We start from the raw sequence: 24,322 nt of genomic DNA on the forward strand, positions 1-24,322 counted from the left end.
ACCTTAATAGGCTGATGGATTCAGGTCACAATCAGGAGAGAATTTACTAAAATTTAATGAAGAAAGGAGACAAACAGAGATTAAACACAGAAAGCACAAATGGTCCATTGTCTAAAAAGAATGAACAGTGCTGTGTAGGGACATCCATCCAGCTTCTTCTGCTTATTCGGGGCCAAGTCGCGGGGGCAGGAGCCTAAGCGGATAAGCCCAGACCTCCCTCTCTCCAGCCAACTCCTCCAGCTTGTCCGGGAGATATAATCGTCCCGGTGGGACATGCCCGGGAGGCAATCAGGAGGCATCCTTGTCAGATGCCTGAACCACTTCAAATGGCTCCTTTTCACTCTGAGCTCACTGAGCATGGTGCTGTAATAGTCAGTTCCTGAAGTATATCCCCTCTTAAATATTCCACAATCAGCCATCTGTGGTATTATTGCAAAATGGAACCGTTAAGCAACTAAAGCAACTCAGACACAAAGTGGCAGACCACGTAAAACTGTGTGCTGAGAACTTCACGGCAGGGTAATGTGTAGGTGGCCCAGAACAGCCAGTTCAACAAAAGTTGGGAAGCTGTTGTAAAATGCAAATAAAAGCAGAATTAAAAGATTTGCAAATGTCATAATCCCAAACTCTATTAACAATATCAAACATTTAAAATGAGAAAATATTACTATTTTAATAGAAATAATGGCTTGTTTTAATTTTGATGGCAGCAACGTGTCTCCAAAAAAGTTGGGACAGGGTGGGAACTGAGGAGACGGGTTTCTGGACTTCCCATTGTTGTCTGATAGGATTCTAGCTTTTGTTTCAGGTGAAAAATCTGGGCTTTGCGCAGGCTGGTTCAGCAGCTGGGGTCTTCTACTACGATGCCATGCTGTTCTAATAGATATACTATGCAGTTTAGCATTGTATTGCTGAAATTTGCATTGCCTTCCTTGAAAAATACATCAACTGGATGGGAGCATATGTTACTCTAAAACCTTTCAGCTTCTATGGTGCCTTCAAGTGTGCAGACTGCCAATTCAGTAGGAACTATTGCTGGGTATACAGTGTGCAATTTTTGGCTAATTTTGAGACGATTTTTCAGTCGTTCGACCGTTTTGGTGATCGGCCCGAGTTTTGCCTTCATGTGTCGTGCATCGTGGAGGTACGTGGAGTAACGATAAGCGATTAACACCCCACAACTAGCTCCCGATCATCAATCGCTTGGTTGTAAGAAAATCAAACCTGTTTGAAATCCTGGCGACCATCGTGAGGGTGTCAACGCAGCCTCTCACACTGTGCACGCGCAAACACAAAAAAAAAAAACCCACTGAAATATACACTACAATGGGAAAGTACAAGAGGAAAAAAAGAGACCTCTACTCATGCTGGGCTCCTGGGAGGACAGCGTGAGAACAGGAAACAAAAAAACTCCTCTGCACAAAAAAGCACATAAATGTCCACAGCACAACATTATGGGACACGTGACAAGCCACAGGGTCGGGTGGGGGGATGAAGTGTCTATGTTTTCAAAGAAATTCTGCCTCCGTAAGATGCTTTGTTTTGTTTTACCAATCATGTCACTGATCTGTTGCCAGTTAACGTAATTAGTTGAAAATCTTTCTCTGTTATTTTAATTACCATTTAATTCTATAGACTTTGTTGTCCCTATCCCAACTTTTTTGAGACATGTTCCTGCCATCAAATTCAAAATTAGCTTGTAATTTTTTACAATTTTGACACTTGATATTTTTTCTGTTGCAAATAAAATATTTGGTTATGATATTTACAAATCATTGAATTCTGCTTATGCATTTTTCAGAGCATCACGACTTTTGCGCAACTGAGTTTTATATAGATAATTCAGTGTTTAAAGATTAATGTACAAAAAAGAAATACAAATTACATTTAAACTGGCATATACAGTTGTGATCAAAGGTTTAAGTACCCTCTTCATGGATACATGAATGGTATGCTAATTGTGTGCTTTTAATGTTTTTTTGAACTGTTCTTGTCCATGGTGGAATGATTGTACTGCATACATGAAACAGCATAAACAAGTTTGAGGGTCAAAGTATACATACAGACCCACTAATATTTGGTTAAATATTCCCAAAACTTCAATCTTAACCCTATTAAAATTTGTGGATTGTGCTTAAAAGCTGTGCTTCTGCAAAAAACAAAACAAAAAACAGCCTAGTTTTATGAATTCTAACATTTCTGTCATAAAAGTCAAATATCCAACCAGAATTATGTCAGAGACCTGCTGGTGAGTGCCAAAAGTATCAGATTGCAATATACAGTGGGGCAAAAAAGTATTTAGTCAGCCACCAATTGTGCAAGTTCCCCCACCTAAAATGATGACAGAGGTCAGTAATTTGCACCAGAGGTACACTTCAACTGTGAGAGACAGAATGTGAAACAAAAATCCATGAATCCACATGGTAGGATTTGTAAAGAATTTATTCGTAAATCAGGGTGGAAAATAAGTATTTGGTCAATAACAAAAATACAACTCAATACTTTGTAACATAACCTTTGTTGGCAATAACAGAGGTCAAACGTTTACTATAGGTCTTTACCAGGTTTGCACACACAGTAGCTGGTATTTTGGCCCATTCCTCCATGCAGATCTTCTCGAGAGCAGTGATGTTTTGGGGCTGTCGCCGAGCAACACGGACTTTCAACTCCCGCCACAGATTTTCTATGGGGTTGAGGTCTGGCTAGGCCACTCCAGGACTTTCAAATGCTTCTTACTCCTTTGTTGCCCGGGCGGTGTGTTTTGGATCATTGTCATGTTGGAAGACCCAGCCTCGTTTCATCTTCAAAGTTCTCACTGATGGAAGGAGGTTTTGGCTCAAAATCTCACGATACATGGCCCCATTCATTCTGTCCTTAACACGGATCAGTCGTCCTGTCCCCTTGGCAGAAAAACAGCCCCATAGCATGATGTTTCCACCCCCATGCTTCACAGTAGGTATGGTGTTCTTGGGATGCAACTCAGTATTCTTCCTCCAAACACGACGAGTTGAGTTTATACCAAAAAGTTCTACTTTGGTTTCATCTGACCACATGACATTCTCCCAATCCTCTGCTGTATCATCCATGTGCTCTCTGGCAAACTTCAGACGGGCCTGGACATGCACTGGCTTCAGCAGCGGAACACGTCTGGCACTGCGGGATTTGATTCCCTGCCGTTGTAGTGTGTTACTGATGGTGACCTTTGTTACTTTGGTCCCAGCTCTCTGCAGGTCATTCACCAGGTCCCCCCGTGTGGTTCTGGGATCTTTGCTCACCGTTCTCATGATCATTTTGACCCCACGGGATGAGATCTTGCGTGGAGCCCCAGATCGAGGGAGATTATCAGTGGTCTTGTATGTCTTCCATTTTCTGATGATTGCTCCCACAGTTGATTTTTTCACACCAAGCTGCTTGCCTATTGTAGATTCACTCTTCCCAGTCTGGTGCAGGTCTACAATACTTTTCCTGGTGTCCTTCGAAAGCTCTTTGGTCTTGGCCATGGCGGAGTTTGGAGTCTGACTGTTTGAGGCTGTGGACAGGTGTCTTTTATACAGATGATGAGTTCAAACAGGTGCCATTCATACAGGTAACGAGTGGGGGACAGAAAGGCTTCTCACAGAAGACGTTACAGGTCTGTGAGAGCCAGAGATTTTCCTTGTTTGAGGTGACCAAATACTTATTTTCCACCCTGATTTACGAATAAATTCTTTACAAATCCTACCATGTGAATTCATGGATTTTTTTTTCACATTCTGTCTCTCACAGTTGAAGTGTACCTCTGGTGCAAATTACTGACCTCTGTCATCATTTTAAGTGGGGGAACTTGCACAATCGGTGGCTGACTAAATACTTTTTTGCCCCACTGTATCTTGCTAAGGGACAGTAAAGTAAATATGAGCCTACTTTTAATGTATATATTTGAGCCAGTATGTACAATTTTGATCCTCTGTGCATGAGAGGAAATCCAAATTAAATTCAAACCTGTGTACCTAACTTTTTTCTCTTTTTTAAAAGTCTTTGAAGTAGTACACTCCAAAATCATTCCACTTTCGAAAATGAACAGTTCAAAGAAATCATGAAAAATTCCAAATTACGACAACCACGATGAAAAGATGGAAATTTTTTACCACAACCGTATTGCATATGGTAATCGATACTTTCCCAAATAGGAAACTAGTGAAACTGAGAGCACTAAAAAGTAAAAACAGCATAAATATATCACATACACTAAGTATCAAACTATTCATTAAGTATTTGGAAAAAGTGAAGAATCTCTCTTTATAATAACGTATGATCATGTATGTACTTGTGTAGGTGGTGAATAATCTGAATACCTCTGACCTTGCTGTAAGGTCATGGAACTGTATGTTGTAGCTTGCAGGTATACGCAGGTGTCACAGAGTGATAGAGAGCAGCCAAGGTGAAGACACTGATGGGTTTATCTGTAAACGTTTAAAAGGATCTTTTTCACACACGTATCACCATTTAAAACTCTTTTCTTAGGAACAGCATGCAAATCTCGGAGAACTTTGTATTCTCAGTGGGGAAGATTTTGAATAGTCATAGAACAAGATGTCTCTCCTCATTTCAGTTGATCATTTCACAAACTGTAGAACAGTAGAAGATGTCAAATAAGTCAAACTTTTAACCTTATTACTTTTAACCTAATATCGCTTGCATGATATCTTTTTTACTTTTCCATCTCTGAAGGAGGTTTTAAGCTTCTATGTGAATGAGGTCATGGTATTATAAAGACTTAAAATACTGATCAACAGTGTAGGTTTATTTTCCAGCAAGATACCCTTTACATTTTCATTAAGTGTGAGAATATAATCGTGTGAAATATCAAGAAACCTTACCACGTCTACACCTACCTATGTTAGCTGACATTTCTGGTAATTTTGATCATGGTCTTGGTTTGTAGGTGATCAATGTCATCTGGCTCCAAACTTAGGGCTCATTGGAGAGAGAGAGAGAGAGAGAGGGAGAATCATCAGAATCTTCACTTTCAATTTATCTTTCATTTGATCCTTTTTGTAGTTTATTGTTTTCTCTTTTCTGTTCTACAAATTCATTTGATTTTACGTTTCTTGTTTTAAAGTGGCTGTAATGCAACATTTTTAGAAAGGTCTTGACAGAGTATGGCATCTGTGTGGAGCTCCTTTTTATAAAAGTGTCAATGAATTTCATCTCATTGTTTAGCTGTCACTACAAATTTAACTTTCTGTCAAGATTATGTGTAGTGCTCATATCCGATCACGTCACATACTTACACATCATTATGGAAAGAAGCCCAACCACTTCCCGTGACCACACATATGCATGTAATTAATAACAGAAAAAAATGAACGAGTCGCTTATTCAACTTATAATATTAAATTATTTAAACATGACATTCATGCAGCAATGTAACACTTGCATTTGTACTTGGATATGAAGGAATGCAGTTTTAATTGCAAAAAATAATTACATAGTGTAGTGCTGCTAGCGTTAATCTCGTTAAAATGATGTTAACGCCATTAGCGAGTTAGCGTGGATCGCCCCATGCGTGGGGCTGCACGCATTAGGGTGGTTAGCTCATTAACGCCGTGTTGCGTTAACGTCATTTTAATGAGATCAACGCTGACAGCACTTCTACATACACATTTCAGTTTCTAATAAAGAGAAAAAAAAAGTTGTAGCCTTGTAAGAGTAAATCTTGAAAATCAGGGTAAAAAGACTATTGTTCATTAGTGTGACTTATGTTTATTTGGCCCATACAGTGTATATGAGAGATGGACATAATTTGAAGAGTTAACAGTGAATCCCCTTAAACCACTTTCATCCTTATATATATATATATATATATATATATATATATATATATATATATATATATATATATATATATATATACTGCATATATGTGTACACACATTTTGCTTTTTTTGTATTATTGTTGGGTCCTTACTAGGGGTGGGTTTTTATAATCGATTCATCGATTAAAATAGATTCTGGCTTGGATAAAGTAAAATCGATTCATTAAAATCCTGAATCGATTTTTTTAATATAAATTTATTTTGCCCGAAATGCCAGAATCTCTGGTGACATCTCACAAAATTTCAAGAACCACCAAACAGTTAAGACAGTAAATGACAGCAGGTACACAGATTCTAAAAAGAAAAGAAAAAAAAAGGTACATGGATTCTGCACATAGACTTAAACACACAGCGCGACCCGCGGATCAGAATCAGTTAGATGTCGCCTTTCTCACGGTCGGGGCTGAAAGCCGACAGCTCGCTGATTCTGATCTGTCGGCGGGTCCGTGCTTTGTGTTCACGCCCTTTATGAGCCGATTCTAAAGCTGTTAGTTTGATCTCTCTCCAAACAATATTGACCGAACCAGCAGCAAAAGAAGACCCAAATGCTTCACATAAACATCGTCATGACTTCACTCTGACTTTTACTGTTTTGCTTCCACCGTGATGCACAGCTCTCTCTCTCTCTCTCTCTCTCTCCCTCCCCCCCCTCTCTCTCTCTGTACTTCAAGAACAGTTTCCCTTTCTTCATTATTCGCTTGCTTGTTACGCACCAGTCTACTGTTGTTTACAGCGCTGTCAGCCGCTGTTTTTTTCCCTTTTACATTCTTCCGAAAAGAAAACCTCATTTCTGCTGTTCAATACTGAACAAATTTAAACTTTTTAAAATTATTCAAAATGCAAAACGCTTAACCGTGTCTCTAATAAAACCGCTGTAACTTCAGAGGTAATGTTCATATGTTGATTAATGGTTTTCTTTCATTTTTGATGTACTGCAGAATATTTTTATAAAATCCCAGGCCAGGAAAATCACCTTCATGTTTTTCTGTGTTTTATCTTCAGCTACTTTGACACAAAGGCATCTGCTGTGATGCTCACACCTTTGATAAAGTCTTGCGTGTGTCAGCTTGCTTTTTATTGATACAAAAATATGTAAATGTACTGATCTGAATTATAATATTTCTGACTGTCAAAATTTCCCAGATTTAAATCGAATCGAATCGAATTAAATCGAATCGTGGATCGAATCGATTCGGGACCTTGTGAATCGGAATTTAATTGATTCTAGAAATCAGTGACGATACCTAGCCCTAGTCCTTACTATACAACAGGGGTTGGCAACCCTGGGCAAGCGTGCCACAGCTGGCACGCGAAGGGTTAACTGATGGCATGACCATAGCTGGACTGGCCATCGGGCATATTTGCACATTTGCTCGGTGGGCCGATGGTGATTTTTCGTTTTTATGGGCCAATGATTTATTTATTTTTTTGTAACGGCATAAACAATGAAAGTAACATTAGCAAGTGGTGAAGGCCAGCAGGTACATGAGGGAAAGGGGAGGCAAGAGGAGAGACCTTCAGGTAAGAAGTTATGACCTGCAGTCTATCTGGGTCAGATATAAACCAAGTTTAGGTGGAGTTTATTTTTGTTTTGCTGACTTTTTACAGTCAGTTACAATAACTCGTACTGCATGCTAGCTAGCATGACGGAGTTTCTATACAGCTGGGTGGGTGCTATGATGTTACTGATAGTGAACTTTATTTTATTCATAAGGTTAATTAGTAGAGTTGCCAACCATCCCGTAAAAAGACTGAATTGCCCCACATTCAGAGAAAATATTAGGCATTTCGTATTGAGCTGAAAAGGAACGCAGTTTGTCCCGGACTTCAGCTAGAATGGAAAAAGACAGAAAGCTGGAGTTATTCTGTGTCTTTACACTGCAGCTGCCTTTTCTTTTCTTATTCTCTCCCCCTCTCCCTCCTGTTGCTACTTCAATCATCAAACTGATCAATGATCAGCTGTTGTTAGAATTTATTTAATATTAATTTCTAGTATCAGCTGATGTTTGCTGGAGCCACAGCTGTAAAGCTGCTGGTCATTATGTTGTTTTGGATATGTGAGAGGGAAACATACAGATGAAACCAGGAGATGTTCTTACTGAATCATCAGAACTGAACAGGTGATGGAGAAACAGGTTTACCTTTTAGGTGACATGAATGAGTTGAAAGGAAGTTGTGAAATTTTCAAATGTATATCGTGATAAATATTTTTGGTCATATCGCCCTGCTCTATTTGGCATCATTCTTTTCAGCACAACCTCACATGTCTGAATTTACTTATTTTTTCATTTTGACATACTGTATCAACACAACTGATCTAAAATCACACAAAAAGCATCTCTGAGTAGAAAAACATGATACAACCATTTAAACCAACTACTAAAACTAAAATTAGAGAACAAAAACGTGTCACAATAAGATGCCACACAAATTATTTGTGGAAGTCCAGAAAATATTTTCTGTCAACCACAAAAGGAGGAGCACACCGCAGGCCTAAAACCTGCAGGCCTGACAGCAGGAGACGTATCACTCCCCCTGTTTTCCACCTGGACACAGCATTTGTATTGCAGTTTACATTTGGTGACTTTTTAGCAGCAACTGTGACATTCACTAGTGCCCTCATTGTTGTGACACACAAAACAAAACAAATGACCACACCGCACACTAACTACACACTCCAAACATGCTAAATGTTACAAATCTCTCACATGTGAAAACTCGCTTGCTCACTCTGTCGTGCCGCCGTCACTCCCAAAACATCCCCCTATTTCTAAACAACCACATGTTGCCATATAATTTTTTTGTCCATCCATCCATCCTCATCCGCTTTGTCCGGGGCCGGGTCGCGGGGGCAGCAGCCTAAGCAAATAATTTTTTTGATTGGTCAATATGGTACATTTTTTCACCAATATGAAAGGGGTCATGGTTTTTATTCATGCACTGTCCTGTAAGATTAGGATTTGACCCCAGGGGGTTAACCAGTTGATGACTTCATGGTGGCTAGAGGCATCTTTTATTTACAGTCTGTGGTTTGTACTTTTTCTCTTGATCTTTTATCACCACCACATCTGCGGTAACAATTATTTCCCCCATTCAGATGACATGACTCTTTCCACCACAGATGCAACGTTGACCCCTGAGTTGGTTGTTCAGGTCTCGTATTCAGGAAACCTGCTAGTTCTTTCACCGTAACTTTCTCACATTTTTGGTTTAAACGTGGCAGAAGAGGAAATAAGGGTGATGGTTGGGGATTTTTTTTTTTGGTAAGCATTGATCAAAACTTCCGTTTTTCTGAGAATCAAAACTTAAAAGAGATTAGAGCATGTCTTGTGTCCTTGGTTTTTGGTCATAAAAACCCCCCAAAACAAACAAAAATGCATAGAGATGACACAGGTAGTGAACTGCTTGTGTGCATGTGCCCTAAATATCAGTCAAACTAATGAATTATTTCATAAGAAGGTCATCACAGTTCTTAGGATAATGTGTAACATAAGCAAACAAAAACTCACTGAAACTTGACCACATGTTTTAAATTGTTTAGCATGCTTCCCAGTGGACTCAGAGTAAAAGACGGCCCAGTGAGTTACATGATAGTGAAGATGACATTTAGCTTGTGCTGAATGTGCATTTTAGGAAGTTCAATCAAAGCATAAACTGGGGTTAGTATATATATAAATATTTTTCCCTTCTTATGTATTCGGGAAAGTCTGTGGTGTGCTGCTGTACGTCATAAAACCATTTATTTTTCCATCTATACCACAGTCCATCAGGTTGCCCCGAGATCAACTTTATACTCCCCCCGCTGTGTCTATCTGTGTTTCTGTGTGTATGTCTTGTACATGTAGCGCACGCCCACAGTCTCTCCACCATCATCCATTTCCTCTATTTTTTTCCTCAGCCGGGGGAGGTGAAGCTGGAACACACTATGTCTAGCATTATCAGTGGTCTTAATTTCCGTTGTGACACATAAACATCCTCTTTCTGTCACCATAGATCGCCCCACACAGGCCAGCTGAGTTCCTCTGTAACTGCCTGGTGCTCAGGGCAGGTAAACAAACTGTCCATTCAGATACTCTCACATATACTCTCAAATTTAGGTATAGTTGATAAATTGATTGTTTATTCAAACTCACAGTCATAGCATTCATATGATTATATTCTACTGTGAATGATAGAGTTAATTTGTGTTTTGTTTGTTTCGTTGCTTTTTTTTGTCTGCAGTAATTGATATTTGGCGTTATGGTGCCGCTGTGGGATCATTGTGCTTTAATGCACATATATGGAAAGCTTAAGGTTGGGTGTGCAACAGTAAAAGCCACAGCTTAAGGACTTTTTTGGGATTACTGGTGTTGTTTTACAATTGTTTTTGGTTGTATCTATCTGAGAGATCTTTTGCTGTCTGTATGCATCTAGTGTTGTCTGAAACATCAGTTCTGCCTTCCGGGGTATCTCAAGGATCAGTTTTAGGTCCGGATCTCTTTTTGCTTTACATACTCCCTATAGACCAAATTATCAGATGTTACAGTAATATTTCTTATCATCTGTTCTTTTAAAGCTTCTGAGTTTTATAAATGGTCTTGTTTAAATAATTGTCTGTCAGAAATCAAACAATGGTTAAATGACAACTTCCTCCAGTTAAATACATATAAAACAGAAACTTTGATTATTAAACCTGATCACATGTTCTCAGAAATTAAGCAGCATATCAGTTTTTTAGACCCTGCATTTCAGTTGATTCTCAGAAATGTAGGTGTTATATTTGACAGTTCAATGTCTCTTGAAAAACACTTCAAACAACTGTTTCATAACTGTTTTTATCATTTAAGAAACATTTCTAAACTCAGACTACAGGTGTTTTAAGCTACGTTCACACTGCAGGCGAAAGCACATCAAATCCCACTTTTTTCACCCTATGTGACCCATATCCGATCATGGTATGACAGTGTGAACAGCATAAATCTGATATTTTCAAATCCTATCCGGGTCACTTTCGTATGTCGTACTTCTTCTCGTTTGGATTATTTTAATGGTCTTTTTACTTGTCTCAACAAATCAGCTTTGGATCAAGACTCTTAACTGGCACAAACAACAGGTCAGACAGTTTCGGCTTCTCTTCATTGGTTGCCAGTAAATTTTAGGGTTCATTTCAAAATTTTAGTCGTAACTTTTAGAGCTCTTCACAGCAAAGCTCCCCAGTACATCTCTGACCTGTTGAAACCTTATGCTTCATCCTGAGCACTTAGGTCTTCAGGTCAGAGGTTACTATTGGTCCTACGTACTAATTTCAAAACACGTGGGCATTGGCTTATCAGGCACTGGCACCAAGGCTGTGGAAATCTCTTCTGTTGTCTTTATGCTGTCTAGACTCCACTGACTCCTTTAAAAAGCAACTGAAGACATTTTTTTTTATACAAACAAGCTTTTTAATAAATTTTTCATTGTTTTATATTATTTTATTTATATTTCTGGTTTTATTGTGAAGCACTTTGTGATTTTTATCTGTTAAAAGTGCTATGTAAATATTTTATTTATTTACTTACTTACTATCTCAAATAGCGAGACCTGATATGTCACTGATTATGTCAAACATTGTATGAAAAGGAGGGGCTGGAGTTGAAGTTGGTTTGCAAAGAGGCTCATCATCTGTGGACAGGTAAACGGTGAGCCCTATATTGATTTGCCAATTGAATGCATGATTGGCAATTGGCTAAGCTATCGGCTATTGTGCTGACATCAAGTGAGCTTAGACTTTGTGACCTGCCTGTCTGATATACTTAATGTAATAAGTCTCTAAAGGTTCTCAGTCATCCAGGTGATTGTAGTCTAAGCAGCTTGGAAAGAAAAGCATCTGGACTTCTTTAAGTTGCTTGAAGATTGTGGTCTGTGGTTTCAGGCCCAGCCACACACTCAGTCAAAAACTGATTCATCCCAAAGACAGAACTCCTAAACAAAAACTTAACAATGTGGTGTATGCTGTACAGTGTAGCAAGGAATGCCCAGACCTCTACATTGGAGAGACCAAACAGCCACTTCATAAAGCCATGGTACAGCATAGAAGAGCCACCTCCACTGGACAAGACGGCTGTCCATCTGCATTTAAAGGACAAAGGTCACTCTTTTGAGGACGCCAACATTCACATTTTGGACAGAGAAGACAGATGGTTTGAAAAAGGAGTAAAAGAGTCCATCTATGTCCACTGTGAATGACCATCTTTGAACAGAGGCAGTGGTAATGATACTAAGTGCCTGTCATATATAATCCAGTTTTGAGATCCTTTCCCAGACGCCTTAACGCCTACTCACATCCTGGGCCTTTTGGCCTCCAGAAATCACATGATTAGGGTGGGGCTAGGTTTCAGAATGGGTTCACCCGAAACCTTGGCTGATTGTGACCTACACACATTTTCACACCTTGGCTTGTGCAATTAGGTAGAGGATCAACAGGGGGTCCATGTCTCTCTTGGGGGGTCACTCCCATAGGGCGTAAACCTGGGACTCTCCACCATTTGACCTTAGAACTGAAGAAGCTTCTCGGATGAGAGGCGAAACATCTTCAAGCAACTTAAAGAAGTCCAGATGCTTTTCTTTCCAAACTCCTTAGACGACAAGGAGCTTGTCGTCATGTAATAAAATGACTATTCTCTGAAAAGCAAAAAAGACAGAACAATGCTGATCTGAAAGAATAATAATGGTTTGAAGTTACATTATAGTCACAATCCACTTCAAATGTTTGATAAAAAATACATGCATAGTGCTTTCAAGGGTGAGAAAACAGTGGTCCAAATGGAGATGCAATGCTAAGGCTGTAATGAAGAAAAGGTCAGTGATTCAGGTGCAGATAAAGGGGATTTCCTTCAGTGTGTCACAGCATTAATGGTAATAAAGCTGTCACATCCGAGTCTTCATCTTTCCTTTTATCTGTGTCTCTATCTAAGTGAAAGAAACCATTGAAAGTAAACAGATCGTGGAGATACTGTGGTTTCACTAATCGGTTTATGAACCTGCAATTTTTTTTTTAAACCTGTCCTGTTCAGCAGTTGTAGCAAGCAGAATTATGGGCTGAATGCTTTGTTGTGGTAGACGTATTTTCTTTCCCAAGAGGAGCACCGTAGACTCTCTGTTGGCATCTCTTGGTAATGTTTTTCCCTAGTGGATGTTTTGCTGGAGCAGACAGCGGATAAAGGCCAGATGCTGGGTCTCCAACTGCTGCTTCCACCCCAGCCTCTGAAGTGTGGACTGACAGGTGCCACCCCATAGCCAGCAGTGATCCTGGGATGCAGTTAACCTGTCCCTAGACCCAGCCAACCCCAACGCCAGAATCGTGTAGGAAGTGGGGATGTAGAAGACCCGCCTACTCCCCCTCCCTGCTTGTCGATGTTAAAAATGGCCTGTTTGATTCGTGTGTTGGTATACGTGAGTGAATGAGATGTAGAAAGCGAGTATGACTGTATGAAAACTTGAATGCTGTTAAAATTCACATGAGCCCATTGGCAACAGCATACCCAGCAAAGCCACTTGAATGGTCCGACCAACTGTGGTCTATGCAGCTCATGTTCACCCACCGAGACCCTACGTGTGTCAGTGATGTGTTGTCAGAGGAAGTGGGTGGAAGAGAAGGCTAGGGATGATTAAGACTGAGATTCAGAGGAGAGAGCCAGGAAAGCAGGTTCAGTAAGCTCTTTAGTTTTTATAATTATATTTTTATATTTACAGTAATGCCTTTGGATTTAGTCTTTAACATTTTTAGGAACACTGCAAACATATTAAGCAACTATTTATCAATGAAGCCGATGATACAAATCCACTAGTTGAATTACAGGCACGTCTTGAATTCATAAATTCAGACAAAACTGAATTTATGAATTAAATGAATTAAAAATCTGAGAAACATGGTGTCTAACCAGATACCGATAATGCCACAATCAAAATGCCCATCTTGACCAGGGTATGTCCTTCAGTATGCATATTAAACAAATATGTATTTATATTGTGCATTCGCCCAATATTTTCAAACGTAAAAATTTAAATAATGCCATAAAATATCTCTAAGCTGTCTCATAGTCATGCTGAGAAAACTGGGCTCGATTATTATCTGGTTCTAAAAACTATCCCTGAAAAGTCTTCACAGTGGAGGCTCCTTTAACCTCCTAGGACCTGGCATCCACATATGTGGACACCACATTTTGGGCTATTTAGACCAAAATACTCAATTTTGCTCTACAAGGGCCTGATATCCACTTACGAGGATATTATACCATTACTGTTCTATCAAAATTTTAAACAAATATCCTCATATGTGGCTCTCATTTTCCTAGAAACAAAAATTAGGTAAAAAAAAAAATCTGGTAATTCTTTGTTTTTAACATTCATCAGGTCCCAATATGCCCAAATATCAAAGAGAAATTAAAAATGCATGCCATGAATGAGTTCGGGTCTTAGGAGGTTAAAGCACCCATGTCCTAACTATCTGGTAAAAAAAATTGTATGTAAAGTAATTAGACAATTTAAATTAAAAAAAAAGGCATATTCTGACATAAAAGTGAAATAATGTGTCTGTTTCTATCACCAAGTATGTTTAGACTTTGATTTACACATATGTATACAGTGAGCTTCCTCGGTTGCTATTCATCAGTGGTTAAGCATTTAAAACTTGGCTACACCTACAAAAACAAATGAAAGTCAGAACTCGATTAGAGTGGGCAGAAGTTGTACATGACATCACCGTTGTCGCCCACTTCAACCCAGTGAGAAAAGTTTGTGTCCTACATCATATGCTCAGATACCAAATGAGAACATTTATTTTAAGGGCCTTCAGAGGGGACCTATTAGGCTCTTTTGCAATTCAGAGAAGTTCCCAGTTCTATATAATAATGTGTCTTAAACTTGACCTTGGAGCAGCAACTTAGTTCATCCACTGCCTGAAATTGTGCCTTTATGTCAGGAAATATTCATTAATGTTGTTTAGGCATTCAGCAGTTATCCGTCGCGCCACCTGTTAATCACAATTTTCTCACATTCCACACTTTGGACTCAACCACATTAAGATTAAAAGAGTCCAAGAAGTCTTTCTTTAATGGCCTAATATATTACATATTGCTTTTAAATGCTTTTACCCAGTGGACCTTGTTGTGATGGCAAAACACAGACTCTGCTATTAGTGTTTCTTTTTTTACTCGCCCTGTGTTTATACACCACTTTACATTTAATCATTGGTTGTTATTATTAATCTCTGACTCTTTTACACAGTTTGACCTTTGTCCTATCTCCTTCCGCTCACCCACAACCAGTCGCATTAGATGGCTGGTTCTGCCAGATGTTTCTTCCTGTTAAAAGGGAGTTTTTTCATTCCCACTCTCACCAAGTGCTTGTTTCTAGTTTTCTTTCTATTATTGTAGGGGACTGACCTTAAAACATAAAGTGTCTTGAGGTGAGTGCCTTGTTGAGATTTGGTTCTATATGAACTGAATTTAATTTAATATTAACAGAGTCTCATCCCAGCTACCATTAATTTTATTATAATGATCACAGCATTGGCCCACCATTGCTTTGATATACAGCTATATCAATACTGAGTTCACAACTTGTGCCTGTTGTTCCCAGCAGGGGAGGCCAAACAAACATTTAATCAGTTACTGCAGATTTCAATATTTCAGATTTGCCACTTTATTTCTAAAGCCTCTTCCTGATGCTTGTGAGTGGCACTAGGAATACACTGGATGGAGGTGGAGGTAAGCACTGATAACAAGAGAAATGAAAGTAAGTAGAAGATGTGTGTAAAACAGAAATAGGCAGGTAGAAAGGTAAAAATGCTAGTAGTAGAGGTCATGAAAGTGGATGAGTTTAAATAACTGGGTTCAGTCATCCAAAGCAATGGATAGTGCACAAGGGAAGTGGAGAAGAGAGTGCGGGCAGGGAGGAGTGGGTGGAGTGTTAGGAGTGATATGTGATAGAAGGATAGAGCAAGAGTGAAAGGGAAGTTCGTGCGACAGTAGTGAGATATGCCGTTTGGTTTGGAGACAAACAAAAAGGAGGTGGAGTTTGTGGTGGCAGCTGAAGATGTCATGATTTTCATTGGGAGTGACCAGGATGGACAAGATTAGAAATGAGCACATCTGAGGGACAGCTGAGGTTGAGCAGTTTGGAGACAAAGTATGAGTTGTAAAGACGAGATGGTCTGGATATGTGCGCAGGAGGTATAATGTTTATACTGGACAAAGTATGTTGAAGATGGGGCTGCCAGTCAGGAGGACCAGTCGAGGTTTGTGGATGTAGTGAAGGACATTAAAAGGGCTGATGTGACAGAGGAGGATGCTAGGATAGGGTGAGATACAGGCTGATGGTCAGCTGTGCTCACTTCTAAAGGAATCGGTCAAAAGATCTGCTACTAGTGTCAAAGCTAAAACATTGAACCATGCTGTTCATAAATCGTTTTGTGAGAGGTTGCAAAGGCAGCATAATTATCCTTATTACCCTTCTTTGCAACATTACCACTCTTTTCCATGCACTTGATTTGCATTTATAGAAAAACACTTTCTTTCCATTTTCACTTTTTCCAGAAATTTACATTTTGTGTAATTTGTGTGTCTTTATCTTTATCGCACTTTCAGGCTTGCAATCTTGGATGTACTGATTTAAATAAGTAAAAAAAGATAAATTTTTTGTATTCTTGCTTTCCAGTGAGCTTGTCCAGAAAGTAAAAACCGCTTAGTTATTTGCAGAAATGATTGTTTGTTTAATCAAATGATCTGCAGCCCACATTTCTGGTAAATTCATACTTTCCATTTCATTCACACAGGGAGAAGATGGGCACATTTCTTGGACAATACACCCACACTTTTTGGTACTCTGCTCCCAAAACAGCAAAGTGTGATGGTTGTGGGGAGTGGGGAGCACTGTGGAAAAGTTTTCTGCAGCTGGCTGAGTCATTATGAACCTATTTATGCATCAGAAAGGACAGAACCAGAGGGACAATGAAGGGGAGAGAAGCCTAGATAAACATTTGACACTTTTCTATAGAAAATCAAAAGTGCACACGTGGCAGGGCAAGATCAAACTACAGTGGATAGATAGGAGATTGAAATTGAGATACAAAGAAAAAAGAAAGGGAGAGGAGAGGGAAAAAAACTGACAGCGAGAGAAAGAGAGAATCAGAGACAAAAAGAGAGATAGGTGTCCCTACATATGGACAGGGGAGTCCCCAAGGCCCTGCTATGGTGAGGCTTATTTGTCCCACCTCCACATTGGGCTAGAGGCTTTATCTTGTATCTCGAGTGGGCTTTTGTCAAAAGTGTTTATGTCTGGCTATTTAATGTCACCTTTCCTAAACAGACTCATAGAGCTTTAAGATGGTATGGGGATTCCCCCCTGTAGCTTTCTGCCCGTATCTGTCAAGTTCTCCAGCCTGCAAAAAGCTTCATAGACATGTTAAAGGCATTTGTGAGCAATTTATAGACATTAAAGGCATACTGTACAATTCCAGGAAGCCTTCTGCTGACTAAAATAATAAAAACTGGTGGACCCCCTTAGAGCTGTTGTTAATGCACTGTCAAAAGAAAAGGTACAGTCCCTGTAGACATTGGATGCCACTCTAGCTTTTTTTTTTTCTTTTCTTTTTTTGGGAGAACGTTGTAGTCTCAGTTTCAGACAGGCAGTTGAGTTCTGTCTATGAGTGCTATCTTCATAATAAGTGAAGTTTGAAAGAATCAGTTGAGATTACATTAGAAATCGAGTTTCTGTGACTGCCGTGTTAGTCAGTGGCAGATGCACAGAATGATAAAGATACTACAAGAATGTATGTGGAAAATGCTGAACACTAATCATGCAAATTACACATAAGTATAAGCACAGGCTTGACTTGCATCTTTGTACATCATTCACAGTGTTGGCTTCTTTGTCTTTTTACCCTATCTTGCACAGACACATATGGGTTAGATGCTTAATGATCTCTTGAGACCTTTCTGCAAGAGACCATGTTCTGCAAATTTCACAGAGTCAGAGATCTGTGTGTGCATGGTTAAGGTCAAGTGCATTACATCAACAATAGAAACGGGAGTGCTTAATGTACCTATAAGTAGAAATGATTTCATTCGCTATCTCATATAATGATGTGGCTTTTCAAAGTGTAGCCTGCAGACCAAAGATGTATGTAACACAATCTCAGTGGTGATAGGATTTAGGACAGGACCACCCTCCCCCAGAGTCTAAATGGTGGTGGTGGTGAAGATGAAGACTGAGGTTTGAATGGACCTCTGGTTTAGGTGTCTGAGGGGAGGTGGGGGAGGGGGGGGGGTCTGAAAGGGAGATTTAAACCATGTGAAGCACAAGCTCCAAGATGATGGGTGAGAAGATTTGACTACAGTACTGATGTCAGTATTGTGATTGACAGCGTGGGAAAGATGTAGTCATGTAAGGAACAGAAAAGCAGCCAAACACCCAGGAAAGCAGGCAGATGAGTGATTACAGATCTACCTTATTAAACTTCATAAAATAGAGATAGTATCAAGAATTCGACCAGCCATCTCAACTAGTGGTTAAAAAACCCCCCAACAACACATGAGCACCAATATAAAATACTAAAAGTGCAGGCATTTTCCCCACGCAGCCTTTAATCATATGCTCATACCACTCAGTCATAAATGAATAATTAGAAACTTGAGCTGTATTTCAGGAAGGCAACTTTAAGTGTGATGATTTTATTGATAATAAATGAGAAAAGAGACAATTTGCAATGTTACGGGAAACATTTTGATTGCTTTTACCAAATGTAAGACTGCTGCACCTGTGCAGTTTGGTGTCTCATAAATCCTTTCATATATGGCACAGCATTTAGAACAATTTAACTCCTGCATGGCTCAACAATGGCACAATTAAAGCCAGTGACAAAAGTCCCTATCGTTTTAAAGTTTGTAAGATTAAGTAATTTAGGACTAGTGTTTAGTTATTCAAAACTTGAACTAATTAACTTGAATATTAAGTAGTATGAAAAGGTGAAGGAAATGCCTTATTAATGTTTATTATTATTATTATTAGTCAAATTTGTCAGTGCAACCTGTCTGTTGAGAATTTTTTTTTTTTGCCCGCCCCGTTTGGCTATTTTGCCATCAGAATTATTGTCTAAAGGCGTCCGTTGAGATTTTGAGATGAGGGATGTTGACATGACTGTAAGTAAATAAGTCTGTCCTACACTATTTCTGCAATAACTCAGAGGTTAACAATACTGATAAATTGTAGCTAAAAGTGGGATGGGTTTTTCAGATCACAGCTACATAAATCAACCGTCAGTCAAGAAAAGACCACAACAATGGAATGATTGCATTCAAATCTGCCAGTCATATTGCTTTTACTTTTTTGATATCACAGAAACCAACCTTTATGCTGTGGGAGGGTGATATAACCAAGTTTTTGTTTACTGCTGAGTAAATGAACCGTTTAACTGTTTTAAATGTAATTAGTGGTGGGCCCCAAGTGAAACCTAAAGGGCAAATAAACTCACTGTTCAACTAAGAAGGTAGTCCCAGCTTTGACGTTACTCATTTTTCATGCTAACGCAGACACACACTGACAAGGTGAAAAAAATCCATACACGTGCTCACACACACCTTCACATATCTTAGAAACATTACGCATCATTTAGAAATGATTTACAGCAACAGTGGGGATCTCAGGTCTGTTTTGACCTCCTTTCAGTTTATTCTTTTTTTGGCTAGGAGAAAGATAAAATCTGTACATCGAATATGAAGAGAGACATTGTTAGCTTAGTTGGAATTTAAAAACTGTCATTATGTGAAATTGCTGCCCTGTAACCAAAACCCCAAAGCCCCCAAATTAATATTTTATATCTAATTTGTTACATCTATATGAAAACCAAAGTTCAATCAAGAGCAACATGGCTGCATAAACCTTAACCCGTAGTTAGAGTCAGGCTATTTCTGACCCACCCTTTGAAATCTTGAGTAAAAAAAAACACAAATAAAATCAGTGATTAAACTAGCAGGTGAAAGCAGCAGCTTCTTCTTTTTCCATTTTTTCTTTTAGCCAAAAATCTTTAAAGTTTAATTTTGGCTTTGATAGTCTGTTGTTTTCTCTTAAAAGCTGAAGTCTTTTTGTTATCTTTGTTAATTCCTTTAATGCCATTTTCCAGGGCTGACAATTAGACTCCTGCTTTGGATATAGCTTACAATCCAGTTCTAGAAGTCAGAATAGAAACGGAGACTATTTTTGTTGCAGGTATTCCAGAAAAAGATACTACGGATGTGGGTGGCATGGTGGTGCAGCGGTTATCGTGCGAAGCAGGCTATCACTTTCCTGGCTGTCTAAGGCCTTCTTCTCCTTCTCTGGAGTTCCTTTTGGTATTCAACCTTCAGTCCAAAGACAATAATGTTTGGTTCATCAGTGACTTGAGGTGACTTGACTGTAGATGTACAGATGTATAGACTTCTGTATAGCTTGGCAGCCTTTTCAGGCTGTAGCCCTTCTCTCACCCTGTGACAGCTGAAAGAGACTCAAATCTCCCCATGACCCTGATTTGGATGAGTGTTAAATGAAGGAAAACTGTTATCTTTGCTTGAGTAAATAAAAGAAACCCTGCAATAACAGAAAGCCCACTAATTAAAATGTTGTATCTGAGTTACATTTGTATGAAAACCAAAGTGTAGCAACAAGTAGCGTGCATATTCTAACATAACTTTGATATTTCTGTTTTTGTTTTTTCTGGGCAATCCTGCTTCCTCTGGGAATCTATAGAAATCGATGTTTGGTTATTCACTGACTCGAGGAATTTACTGCAGATGTGGATGTGAGAGTGTGTGGTGTGTCTCTATTTCTCTTTAGACTTGCAACCCCTGCAGGGTATTAACATTTTGCAGACACATGACCACTAACCAAGAGACATTAACTTAAATTTTGAACAGGTGATAGTCAGGCTGACAGTTTATGGTAAAGTGTCATGCAGGCCTGCAGGCTTTGGTCAGCGGTCCCCTGGCAACCACCCCTTGCTGGAAAAACATGCATTGCCCAACTGGGTGGAAAAACCTTACATTGCCTTGGTCATGCTATCATATTGCTGTGGTCGTAGTTTAAATGAAAGTGATGGATTTTTCTGGAAACTCTGTCCAGCTACACTCCAAGCTGAAAAGTGCAGCACAAACAGGTAAAAAAAGCAAAAAGTATGCCTTTTGAAACACCTTCTCCGTTATTTTCTTTTGTGTTGCACTATTTCAAGTTTAATAGAATAGCCTATTATTTTCATTGTAAATGTTCAACAGTTACAGCTGTTGAACATTTACAATGAAAATTGTAAATGTAAAAATTGTAAACCCCCCCCCCCCCCCCCAAAAAAACAAACAAACAAAAAAAACAGCATCCCCTGTTTCATCCAAGAGTCAGCAAGCTCCATAAAGCACTGGCAGATAGTCGGGAAAGCACATTTTTCCCGGCAACAAGTGGTTGTGTCATGAGGGCCAACTCTTGAGCAAAGTGCAAATTGACATGAGAAATCTCAATATCCCACCTCTATCTATGTGTCACACACACACACAAGCCGCCCACACACACACCCACGCACAGGGCTAATACGTAAGGCTAATTCTTACCTGCTGTTATGAAATACCTTATGATTTTTTTTCTTTAAAGTTTCATTTTGGGATTTTAAATGTAAACATGAATTTTTGTTTAATGACTTACAAAATTTAGTTATCTCTGTTATTTTGTAAAACACTGAATTGTTGTGTGTAATGTCATTTCACATGGCAAACAATAAATACATTTGGAGAACTTCTAATCTTGTACAAACTTGTTCTTGTTCTTGATGCCACAACAGAAAGTGAGAGCATTGGCATGTCAGGTATGCCAGTAAAATATGTTACTGTTGTTTTTGTGGGTTACTCAGTTCCTGGTTTCACCATCCTGGTGGTCTGGGGCCTTTCTATGTAGAGTATGCATCTTTCTGTGTCTCTGTAGATTTTCTGTGAATATTCCAGGAAATCTACAAATACCAGAGGAATAAATGTTTGATTAGTCAGTCATGACTAATCAGTTGATGAGTTTGTAAACTTTAAACTTTTCCTTGTGATTTGGTCTCTTTTCTTTTCACATGGAGATAAATCCAAGTGAACTCCAAGTGAACCAAAATGCACCACTACAAGCCACTAGAGAATGTTCGGCTTGCTTATTGGCCAGGTGTGTAGGACAGGAGCAACAAAAGGTAATACAGGAAGAAGGTGCTGTGTTCCAGACAACTGGAGAAGATGGAGAATTTACATTTATTTCATGGCTAGCTGCCCGAACAGACCTTTGCACATCTATAGTACCTTGTCGTATTCAGAATTAAAAGCATATGTGTCTACAGGAAGTCTTTTTTTTTAGCTCATACTTGCAATGTACACTTGGTAGTTGGGTTGGATCAAAGTAAACAAACAAACCGCACTGAACTTCATTTGGAGGAGACCACCTCCTCCAAAGGGTCTTGGTGCGGTTGTTTTTGTTGGCACCTGAGTGCGATTACTGTGTTCACACATACGCAAGCGAACCACACCAATGGGGAAAATTCACCAGTGACCACAGACCAGCAACACAAGTGACATCACACCAATGACCAAATGACCACTGGCATGGATGTAATTGTGTGTGGTTGACTCTCTCTCTCTCTCTGTTAGCTTGTAATGGACTGCCTACCTGTCCAGGATGTATCCCACCTCTTGACCCATGACAGCTGGCAGAGGCTGTTTACTTTTTGCAACCTACTTTTAGTCTATTGTTATTTGTTGTGAAACTTCAAATTGAACTGAGCTATATTTTGAACAATATTTTTCTGGATGCACACATGTCAACCCACGCTAATGATGTCAAGATCAAAGCTCGGAAAGTTCCAATTCAAATGCCAGATGCTTATCTTAAAAATAACCATCTTTATCTTAAAAAGCATCTTTATCTTAAAAATCCGTATTGCATGACTGAAAAATGAAGCAACTCAAATACTAAAAGACAAAACAAAAACTGGAGCTGCAAGCCATAGCAATGGTCGAGCAGAGCTATGGCTCAGGTGTCATGCACACTTGGGGTGCACCGATACACAAAATTCACGGTTCGATATTTTTTTGATACAAAAGAATGTTCATGCCTTTTTAATTTGTCATTTATTAAAATTACAAATATATATTTTAACTCAAAAGTACCGTTTTTAAATTTAATGTTGCTGAAACAACAAAGTAATAAAAAAAAAAAAATCTATCTGATGGAGAAATCACTCATCTTTGGAAAAGAGAGTTTATTACAGAGAAATGGCTCTTTCCAAAATAAAAGCTATACTATATGCTTCTTCTGGGCTATATTCTCAGCAGCATATTAAACATATCAGGTCCCCATAAGGAGAATCATGTGCTAACGGCTGTCTAAATGACTCGGGTAAAGTTTGTAGCATGCGTGCTTGTTGTTTTTGTCTGCTTTCACTTGTCTTTGCACTAGGATGATGTCGGCGTAAATGTGCCGTCATATTCGTTGTGTTCCCACTAGTGCTGTCAGCGTTAATCTGAAATGACGTTAACGCCACAACACGGCAAATCTCTGTTAAAGAACTACCGCGGATCGCCCCGTGCGTGGGGCTGGACGGCCAACACCTTAACAAGCTAACTGCGCTAACGCACTAGTTCCCACCAATGTAATTGAGCATTGCGTGGCACATCCGACATGCTGTTTTACTTTTGTCCATGACGCGCTTACCTTCAGGGTCATAATTCACATGAAAACCAAAATAGTTCCAAACGCCAGATCTGAATGAGGGTGGGGGAGGTTCAATTTGCCATGTTGCAAGGAGAGCTTAACTTCTGTCTCGCTAGCTTGCCCTGTGCTCAGTGAATCTGCGTTGCATCCCTAATTATCACCTACAGTATATTTCTTGTTGCTACTAGGTGGCACTATGACTCTGACAAAATATTGACACCTACACACCTTCACATTTGGAATCTGGAAAACCTATACTTGAGACATAAAATTTCGGATACTGCCACAAATGACCCAACTACTGCCATTACCACATCCTTTCATTCAAAATTTAACAACACTGAGATCTTTAAATTGAACTCCCCAAAGATCATGTTGATTAAATTAAATCTCCGGGAGGATTTTGTTATAGTACAAGGCCTGAGAATGGCAAAAATGTTGGCAGCATTACAAAATTTAAATCAAAATGGCTAACTTCCTGTCGGGTTTAGAGTATAGCTCCAAGAGACTTTTTTTTCCAACCTTAAGACATTACATAAGGCTGCTGAATCTCAGAGACCTTGATTAAACTAATATATATTTTTTTATATTGTAGGTGGCACTATGGAACCAGTTTGCAAAACCCAGAAAAAGCCACCATAAATTTTTAAAGCCATACACTCCCGGAGGGTGTGTGCTAAGTTTCATGACTTTTTAAGCTTTCCAATCCTCTCCACAACAACTTCTTTTTTCATGGCAAATCGCCATAC

The 24,322-nt window shown here is 39.2% G+C and overlaps 1 long non-coding RNA gene across 1 annotated transcript in view; it reads right to left on the minus strand.

Moving 5' to 3' along the window:
* Window positions 1-287: 287 nt before the first annotated feature.
* Window positions 288-24,322, minus strand: part of LOC113016564 (uncharacterized) — a 28,190-nt gene continuing 4,155 nt past the window's right edge. The window contains exons 2-4 of the long non-coding RNA XR_003271257.1: window positions 4,875-4,956; window positions 4,342-4,442; window positions 288-419 (exon numbers count right to left, since the gene is read on the minus strand). This is a non-coding gene — a long non-coding RNA (uncharacterized LOC113016564). The remainder of the gene's footprint in view (window positions 420-4,341; window positions 4,443-4,874; window positions 4,957-24,322) is intronic.

Source organism: Astatotilapia calliptera, chromosome 23 (genome assembly GCF_900246225.1).
Source record: "Astatotilapia calliptera chromosome 23, fAstCal1.2, whole genome shotgun sequence".
In the NCBI taxonomy this organism is placed as follows: domain Eukaryota; kingdom Metazoa; phylum Chordata; class Actinopteri; order Cichliformes; family Cichlidae; genus Astatotilapia; species Astatotilapia calliptera.